The sequence below is a fragment of the Paroedura picta genome, chromosome 6 (assembly GCF_049243985.1).
Source record: "Paroedura picta isolate Pp20150507F chromosome 6, Ppicta_v3.0, whole genome shotgun sequence".
NCBI classification, from domain to species: Eukaryota; Metazoa; Chordata; class Lepidosauria; order Squamata; family Gekkonidae; genus Paroedura; species Paroedura picta.
In genome coordinates this window covers 47,367,684-47,375,930 of record NC_135374.1, presented here as the reverse complement: position 1 = coordinate 47,375,930, position 8,247 = coordinate 47,367,684, and the positions used below count along the sequence as shown (strand labels likewise).

The 8,247-nt window shown below is 41.3% G+C and overlaps 1 pseudogene; it reads right to left on the bottom strand.

Annotated features, from left to right (window-relative positions):
• Nucleotides 1–723: 723 nt before the first annotated feature.
• On the bottom strand, nucleotides 724–822 carry LOC143840854 (U6 spliceosomal RNA; annotated as a pseudogene).
• Nucleotides 823–8,247: the final 7,425 nt, after the last annotated feature.

Here is an 8,247-nt window from a genome sequence, read left to right as displayed (position 1 = left end):
CAGGAACTGAATAGAAAATTTATAGCTCATTCCTCAAATTCAGAATGTGCTTGATAGACTAGGAGGCAAATCTTGGTCTTAGACCAGACAAATCTTGGTTTTCTGTCTTAAACCAAGGGTATATCATAGAACAAGGTTGTCAAATATCTGCATTTATTATACTTCATGGTCTATATAAATGGGTCTGAATTCTATTTGGACTGATTAATATACCTGTAGCCTTCAAGAGATGCATGGAAGAATGCCTTGAAGATCTTAGAGATGAAATTTGCAATCTGACATCTGTTTGTGGCTAAAGGCATACTGATGAATCACTGAATATCTTTGTTGAACAATCTGATTGCCAGAAATGGAGTAAAGCAAAATCTCCCTGGGGCTGCTATTCTAAACTAGTTAGTATGATGGGATTACCTAGGATCCTGCCTCCTCCACTGTGTCTTTTGTTACTGTGATAGCCTGAATTTTGTTCAGTGTATTTATGCAAAAACAGAAGGAATAAAAGCTAGCCCTGATGTCAGACTTTATGGGGGTGAATACACACACACACACACAGAGACACACACATAAACACAAAGAGGCATTTTGACAACAACCTATGGTGAGACTGAATTTGAATTTATTGTGTATGGCCTTAGGCCATAACAATATAAAACATTAACAATGCAAAATAACTACAAAATATACACTATAAAATACGATGTTCAGATTAAAACTAGATACCAGACATATTATTATAAATTCTAGTAATAATTTTGTGCAGGGTCCATGCTAATCCTCTGGGTATCATTCCAGTTTTAGTATATGTGCTGCTGAAGTAAACACAAAAAACTGTGGAATTAAAGTTTTGGCATTTGAACTTGTTCTAAGGACAACTAATAAATTTGAGAGGCATGAAACTTAAACATTAAATTAAAATAACCAGAAAAGATACAATGTTGTCTATGTAAACAAAGATAGTAGTGATTGTAGTTTCCAAACAGAGAGTTAAGACCACTCTTACCACCTGTTCACAACTTTGGAAAGTTAGCTACATACATTTTCTACATTTCCCCCCAAGTGCACCACATTTTTCAATTAGCTTTTAGGTCACAACAGAAACACAGTTCAAATGTTATAGATTTCCCATTAAAACTTGAAGGACACTATTTCTTTCTACTGTAGAAATGCTGAGCGGGTGATAATTCCCTAAAGTACAACATCCAGAATGGGAAATTTCTGAAACATTCCCTATATCAGCAAATAAACTGTTGAGCTTATTCAAAATCAGATTATTGTTTACTCGCCATGTGTGCACTGATGGTGCTATTGTCATAACATGTTCCACTCATCAACAAGGTATGCCTTAGCAATATGTAGTTAGAAAATTAAAATGCTATATGCTTGTGAGAAAAAAATACACTTTTTTACTCAATGAGACAGAAATCTCTTTTTTAAAAAAATTTGGTGTGGATACAATTTGAAAAGAAATCCAGATTTCCTGTTTATTAACATCATCCTTATCCATGGTTCCCTTATATATATCTGAAACCAGCCTGGGGTGGAGTGTGTCCAGCCCCATGAAAACTGTCAGGACTGGCCACACCCTGATTGGGCCAGCCCCTAAAGCTAACACCCTCCCTGGACGCTGGCTTGCCTGTCCAACAGCCAGCCCACAGATGACTCTGGCTGCTGAGGGCGATGTTTATCCACTGGCCCACCGCTCCCCTCGGCCAGCAGCACCAGAGGACAGGAGGGTCTGCAGGTGGCTGTGCTACCGAGCCCACACTGGAGGCCACCATCTGATGCCCCTTTAGAAAATGAGGGCTTGTCATCCACCCCCCCCCCCACAAAGACACCACCACAAATCTGCACTATGCACCACCCTGAGCTCCAGGCCACCCTGCCACACAGATGCCAGACACGGAGGTACACTGCCTGCCCGCCGCCACCGCCATCACCACTGTGAGACAGAGATCCACCCCTCCACAGCCCCGCAACTGCCCTGCTACCCTCCCCGACACAAGCCAACATCCATGGGATCAAATCTCCAGGCAAATCTCCAGGCAAAGAATCACAGGATAAGATCCCTCTGGTGATGAGGAAACTTTATTTCATCGGGTCACAGCCCAGCACATCGTGGAGCTTGTAATCTGTATGCTGCACACCACCACCAGCATGCACTTCCTCACTCAGCCACAACATCCACCCTCCCGCCACCTCCCCCAACCCCCAAAAAACATCTGAGACTGCCACCGCCACTCTGAACTATGTGAAACTCTGCCTTCAAGCTGCTCTGGTGCACAGGAGATACACTACCTGCCCACTGCTGCCCCTGCAAGACAGAGATACACCCCCACCCCACCCCATGACTGCCCCGCTACCTTCCCTGATGCACAGTGACAACCATGGGATCAAGCCTGCTCCACCTGCCTGCCGCTTCCTCTAACCCCCCCCCAAAAAAAAACACTGCCACCACTCTGAACTTCATACCACCCTGCCTTCCAAGCCGCTCCACCACACAAATGCCAGACCAGAAGATATGCCGCCTGCCTGCCACCCTGCCCCTGTGAAACACAACAACAACAACAACAACAACAAGCCTTTAATAGCATATAAAAGTACAATATAAGAAGGGAAAGTACAAAAGGATCCGCTGCTAGTGAAAACAAAGGCAAAGATCATGCTTTAGGGTAGAACATAATACATTCACGATTTCTCATGGCAAGATATAAAAACTTTGCAACTGGTTCAATTATATCAGGGTTCTGGGATGTCAAAAGATACTGTCTTTCGTTCATCCGAATGCATTTCTCTTTTACACAGCAGTGAGTTAAGAAATTTGGCTCGGACTGAGGAATAAAATGGACAATGGAAGAAAACGTGTGTAATTGATTCTATACAGCATTGTCTACAGGGGCACAACCTAGCTGAATACGGGATCTGTTGAAATCTCCCATATAGAACAGCAGAAGGTAGAGCATTAGTTCTAGCTAACATGAATGCTCTACGCTGCTGTGGGATGATTAGAGACACAGATCCACCCCCCCCCCACACACACACACAGTCCTACAACTGCCCCACTACCTTCCCCAATGCAAACCGAAAAACCCAGGACGGAGGCTGCTACACCCATCTGCCACTCCCTACCCCCAAAAAACCATCACTAGCACCCACTGCATTGCACATTGCAGCGGGCTTTTCTACTAGTTTTAAAATAATTGAAAAATATTGATGAAGAGGGTTTTTAGATATATATATTATAAGATTTCAATTCAATGTCTTGCTTCTCATTTTCGGTGACATTATTTCAACTTTCTAAAGTGATGCTACAATTTTATGACAATAAATCAGTGAAAAGAAAATGATACAGAAATTTCTCCTCTAAAAGCCCTATCAGTTTACACTTATGACAAGTATAGTCCATCTGGTCTTCAGGGAGGAAAACAAACATAGCACACTCCTAGTAGGATACTCTAGGGTGAACTCCAAACAAATCTCCAGGCAAAGAACCACAGGATAAGATCCCTCTGGTGATGAGGAAACTTTATTTCATTGGGTCACAGCCCAGCACATTGTGGAGCTTGTAATCTGTATGCTGCACACCACCACCAGCATGCACTTCCTCACTCAGCCACAAAAAGAAAGCATCCTCTTTCAGGCTACAAAACTTGACATCTGTAGCTGGCAAAAATTTTGGAACACTCGGTCCTTGAGCAGCTGGAACTGAGAGCTGTGATTTCTCAGACTCAGCATGGGTTTCGCAAGAACAAGTCATGTCAGACCAACCTTAGCTCTTTTTTCGAGAAAGTGACTACCTTGCTGGATCATGGGAATGTCGTGGACAGTTTATCTGGATTTCAGTAAAACTTTTGATAAGGTTCCACATAATATTCTTGTTCACAAGTTGGTAAAATGTGGTGTGGATCCTAATTCTGTCAGATCAATAACTGGTTGACAAATCATACCCAGAAGATACTTGTTAATGGTTCAGCATCTTCTTGGAAAAGAGTGACAAGTGGAGTACCCCAAGGATCTGTCCTGGGGCCTGTGTTGTTCAACATATTTATAAATGATTTGGACGAGGGATTAGAGGGGATACTTATTAAATTTGCAGATGATACTATACTGGGAAGGGTAGCAAACATAACTGAAGACTGCAACAGAATGTAGAATGATCTTGATAGGCTCGAGAAGTGGGCTAAACTGAATAAAATTAAGTTCAATAGGGACAAATGTAAAGCTCTGCATTTAGCTAGGAAAAACCAAATACACCAATATAAGATGGGGGAGACTTGACTTGGCAGTAGTATGTGCGAAAAGGATCTAGGAGTCTTAGTAGATCATACATTGAATATGAGTCAGCAGTGTGACTCAGCAGCTAAAAAGGCAAATGGGATTTTGGGCTGTATCAAACGGAGTATTGTGTCCAGATCACGGGAGGTGATGGCACCGCTTTACTCTGCTCTGGTTCGGCCTCACTTGGAGTACTGTGTTCAGTTTTGGGCACCCCAATTGAAGAGGGATGTTGACAAACTGAAATGTGTCCAGAGGAGGGCAACAAAGATGTTGACGGGTTTGGAGACCAAGACATATGATGAAAGGCTGGGGGAGCTTGGTCTGTTTAGCCTAGAGAGGAGATGACTGAGAGGGGATCTGATAACCATCTTCATGGAGGATGGAGCAGAATTGTTCTCTCTTGCCCCAGAGCAACAGACCATAATGAATGAGATGAAATTAATTCAAAAGAAATTCCATCTAAACATCCAGAAGAAGTTACTGACAGAGCGGTTTCTCAGTGGAACAGGCTTCCTCGGGAGGTGGTGGGTTCTCCATCTTTGGAAATTTTTAAACAAATGCTAGAAAGCCATCTGATGGAGAGGATGATTCTGTGAAGGCAAGGGGGTGGCAGATTACAGTAGATGAGCAATTGGGATGTGAGTGTCCTGCATAGTGCAGAGGGTTGGATTAGATGACCCACGAGGTTCCTTCCAACTCAATGATTCTAAAACACCCACTCACCTATAAATAGTGTCCTCATTTTCACACACACTGCAGTTTTAGTTACAATAGACAAAAAATAAGGAAAAATCCAAAATGCCAGTGACATTCAGCCCTCAAACCACTGCAATGCCACTTCCTACTAATGCCTTTTATCACAGTGTATATTTCAAATAATGGATTCATTAACAGGAAAAGAATTAAAAATGTCATTTTATTATACTATTTCCTCTTTTTCTTTAGTGTCCCTCAACCATACTCCTATGATGTTATTCTTCTCATGAAGCCCTTGGTAGAATAGAAGAAAGCAGAGTAAATTAATTAACACATGAAGCACAGGGTCCAGCTAATTCACTATCTTTCCTGAGAACCAATCTGTCCTGGGATTTCAGCCTGATAAGATGTTGAAGACTCAAAGGAAGAGAAGGCTGAGCATTTCACACTACCCACAGAATCCCAAGTTGTTGGGATACCTCCAGAAGCCCTGTCCCCTGCAATGTGCAAGAGGAGCCTCAGAAGTCTGAGTCAGCCTGCTCACAATGGGAAGTCATTGACCTTAAATTCTGGTGCTGAATCACCTCTGTCCCATTACATAATCAGGTATGGTATCCTTGAGTACCAACAGTCAGCTCCAAGAAAAGAGAGGCCTTTCCTCTACCCTTTTGTAGTTTTTATTTATTGGATTTATTACCTGCCAGTCTTGATAAATGTCCCATGGTGGGTTACAATAACAGTAAAAACTTCAATACATGAATATTTTAAAAATACAACAATCCATATTGAAATAATACCCCAGTGGTGGGCAAATAAAAAAGAGACCCACCCCCAGCTATTCCCCCACTCTGAAGTCCCCCCTCCCAGCATCTCAGGGGGAAGAAACTCTCCAGGGGTGTTTGTCATTATAGCTCTAAATCTCCTAGTACTTTTTAAAGCCTCATTTCATCCACAGCCTTTGCTGGAACAATGTGATATTCTTAGTTTTGGGACTTTTGGACTTGACTTGGTCCTGAGTCCCTCCAGAGTGTCATGTTCCATATCAATCTTTGTTGGAATCCCTAGGGTTGAAGGTGGGCTCCTCTGAGGCACCCCTCCCCTTCTTATATTTTTCTGTGTTCCGCCTGTTCTGGAGATCTCTATGTTATGCTGCTGGGTTTTCTTGTTCCTGCTTTGAAATGTAAACATTTGGTGTAGAAGCTAGCTGCGGCCAGGCAACCTGACCCAACAGCTAGACTGATCAGCTCCAAGTTTCCTACTCTCTTGGATCAAATGGATCCTTCATGGGACTGGGTTTTCCTGCAGTTTTGAGGGTGCGACCCTGAGCCTATAACTATCCTGCCCCCCATTATTAATGTGTCTTCAGCAATCCTTTATGCCTGCATTATGACTTCTTTGCTATGCTCCTTAATGTACCTTCAATAAAGCCTGGCTTCAGTTTTGCCCTAATTCGTGGGACTCCTGTTTGTTGCTTTTGAGGTCATGACACTTTGAAAGTATGGTTATTAGATACCTTTGTGGATGAGGCACAGGTCCAGACTCACAGTTCTTTCAGGTTTAAAAGATGTTTCTTTGCTGGAAAGATTATTTACAAATATTTATCTTATTCATCTGCTTCAGTCTACTGGATCTGAGTACAAACGCTTAAGGAGTAGTTACAAAAGCAGCACATTGCAAGCCTCTATGGATAGACTGCAAGCAGGATGACATGACACACATAAGCAGATGGAGACAACTGAGCCTAATGATGGTTGCCTGTTTGCTTCAGGGGCACATAAAGATGTTAAACAAATTTGGGCAGAGAATCATGCCTTGTGGCACACCACAATGGAGGTGGTATCAGTGTATCTCCCTATCCATGACCCCAGAGGAAGTAGATCAGTCATTGGAGTGTTGTCACCTGTATTCTGGTATCTGCAAGAAGATGAGCCAAAGGCTCATGACTAAATCAAATATTGTCATGAAATCCAGTAACACAAGCAACACTGACCCTCCCCAGTCCAGCTGTCTCTGGAGGTTGTCCATCAGGTTGTCCAACCAGCATCATTTCCATCCCATGGCCAGGTCAGAAGCCAGACTGGGAGAGTCCAGGACTGAAGTTTCATCTAAATATGCTAGCAATTGGTCTGCGGTGTCGATTTCAACCACCTCCCCCAGAAATGCTGGATGTGAGATGGGATGATAATTCTCTGGGCCCCACAAATCAAATTATGTTTTCAGTTTTTTTTTTTCAAATCTCCTGTTTGTATAAAAATTGACTTTTTAGGGCAGAGAAGTTTAAGGTTTCAGGCAAACTAGCTTTCATGCACCCATTAGAAATTGTTGGATCTAAGCAGCCAATAAAGATTAGCAGAAAGAATTGGAGAAAATATTTGAACTACAATAGTAAGTTTATATTAAAGGTCATATATCACACTGCATTTTCAAGAAATCCCAAATAAATGGCATAAATAACAAAAAATATATACTTCAAAAACCCTGTCTGCTCAATCTACATTCTTTTAAAAATGAGATTTTGCTCTAATCATAATTTTAAAATGCATTATTATGCAAAATTAGTTGATGAAACCTGCACCAGTGATCCATAACAATGCAAAGGAGATTTAAATATTTATTCATTCCATGTTAAATAAATAATGGTGGGTCCCATGCATTTATAAAAGATATATTAAATGAACCACAACAAATTATTGCAAGACCTTGCCAGCTTCTAGCTTGGGCACAATTACAATTTAATTTGTTGTCCATTGAAACAAATGCATAATTATTATGTTAAGAAATTCTCTTGCCCAAAGTTTATCTCAAAAGTAATTCTAGATTAATTAGCAGCTGATAAAATTGAGCTCAGCCATCTCTCTAGAGTGGGAAAATGACTTTTCATCAATAAATGGTTCTTTCTTCCTTAGCTGTGAATTTAATTGCATCATATTGCCCACACAATGTGAGGCAGCAAATTATGATCAGTATGCATATTTAATCTTTGCAGTATTAAATTGGTAATTTATATGGAAGAAATGCCAATGGGACAAATTTAAGTGTATTCAGCTCTCCTGTTCTTGGAGCGAATTTTCTTTTATTTGTATTCTTGGAAAGGAAAATTAACCATCTCCATTAATCAAAATAGTTTTTAAAAAAATTCTTCATAGTTAACTTTAAGGTTTTCTTTGGGGAAAAGATTCATTAACTTTTAGCTGGAACATATTATAGTTTTCACTATAGTATTTAACAACAGTCACCCCACAAAAGCCAGTTTGGTGTAGTGGATGGGGATTGTCT